Source organism: Strix uralensis, chromosome Z, assembly GCF_047716275.1.
Source record: "Strix uralensis isolate ZFMK-TIS-50842 chromosome Z, bStrUra1, whole genome shotgun sequence".
Lineage (NCBI taxonomy): Eukaryota > Metazoa > Chordata > Aves > Strigiformes > Strigidae > Strix > Strix uralensis.
The window spans coordinates 10,790,837-10,792,814 of record NC_134012.1 but is presented as its reverse complement, the minus strand read 5'-3'; positions in this window follow the sequence as shown (position 1 = coordinate 10,792,814).

Here is a 1,978-nt window from a genome sequence, read left to right as displayed (position 1 = left end):
ATATTTTTCAAATAATAAGAAAATATTAAAATCAATATTAAAAGTAGTCTGAGACCACTTTTTACCTTTTGTACTAAGTCTTCAAGGGTGACATAACCTTTTAGATGTGTCATAGTATTCTGTGTATGCTTACATGCAGTCAGACTATGATCTGACTACTCATATAGAATAATTTGGTTACAACACTCAATAATCAGTAAGGCTACTTGGAAAGCAAGTCTTGCATAAAAGTGGAAACCCACCCTAAGTGATCTCTGACATCAGTTCCTAAATTGCAGAGAAGTAGAGACAATCTATTTGCCATTTGAAATAAATGCAGATTTAAAAATCTGTAGCCTTCATGAGCCTATTTTAAACAATAATTAGAGTTTACTCAGTTTTCATGAAAAGTTGAAGATATCTCATATGTTTCTATGGATCAATTGTACTGTTGTTTCAAAGAATTATTTCCTTGACTCTGGTAAAAACAAATCAAGCAAGCTCCCAAGCTCACGGTTCCCAAGTCTGTGAAAAATACCACCACAAACTGTCCTGTAAAACCCTGAAGGGACTGTAGGGAGGGAATTTTATCTGAGATCATAATCTCACAGACTGAATTTTAACTGTTGCCCTATCTTGGGAGACACTTAAGAAAGCTTATCTTAGTACTAGAAGATATCTGACTGTGGCAGCTGCTTACAGTTTTTCCTCATCTCATAACTAAACCAACTGCAAATATGCAAGATGAATGTGGTATGAACACAAAAGTATGTTTGTGTATTCCTTTCAGTGTGGACATTAGAAAAAGAAAGAATGAAAACTAGTTCAGAGAAGACTGTGGGCTTGATGAAGTGTCTTAGAAAAAACAGGTTCTGTATTCTTAAGCTATAGTCAATAGAAACTTCAGTTTTGGTATTAACTTTGTCAGGAATTTAACCTTCTGTGTTAAAGCCCTGCAGTGTCTTGATGTTGCTAAGACATGAGCTCTGCTGGGTTTATTTCCCTTGAACTCTGAGGACCATAAGCCAGACATTCTTTTGCTTAAGCTAGTGGCTATTTTCTGAAAAGGCTTACTAAATGGAGTACTAGCTGACTTTTTTTAAAACACATCAGGCGGAAGACTGAATAAAAATAGATGTTGTTTCACCTGCTTTTTCAGTCTACTTAGACAAATGTTTGTCATCTAAGAGGAGCATCTGAAATACCCACCTGTAAGCTCATATGTAAGTAGGAGCCATTTCTTGCTAAATTTTGCTGTTTAAATCCTTAGTAGTGAAACTTCTAGCATAATGCCATTAGCTGTCATGGTACTGTTAGGTTTTTTGGACAAGATCTTTGAGTATAAACTTCTATTGTATGGGTGTTTCTGATTGGTTTTTCAGTGGGGATTTTTGTTTGGCTGTTAGGGTTTTTTTTTGCTTTGCAAAGTTCTTTGCTCCTGGCAGAGCAATCTCTTCTCCCTCACCCCCCACCCCATCTTGAGCATAACCTCTCTCCTGACCTATTGGTTCCTAGTAATATACCTGTGAGCTTTGCTCCAGCATTTCCTGGAAGAGGGAAGAACAGTTTTTATCTTCCTTTCTTGGGAAGGGATCTGCTCTTTCTTGCCGATTGTTGCATTGCTTGCTTTATTTACGCAAACACAGTTTGCTCCAACTCCTAAACAGCAATCTGGATAACGTTTTGGTTCACATGTCTCTGTTTCTGCTTTAGTCCCCTGATGTTCTTTGAGTAATAGCTTCCATTGTTAGTTGCTAATACATAAAGATTAGTTAATTGCTCATATTTTGTAAGTAGTCTAACTCACCTAATTTGCCAGGATTGTGATATCAGCTGTTTACCCTTATGACTACAGAGAATGATTGATGACTGATGTTATTTTCTGAAACTGTTTTCAGATGTTACTTCACTTCATATCAGAGGAAGTTTAGGAAAAATCTGGATTATTTCGTTTTCTCATTCTACTAAGTGGAAACAAGAACTAAAGTGAATAAGGTAG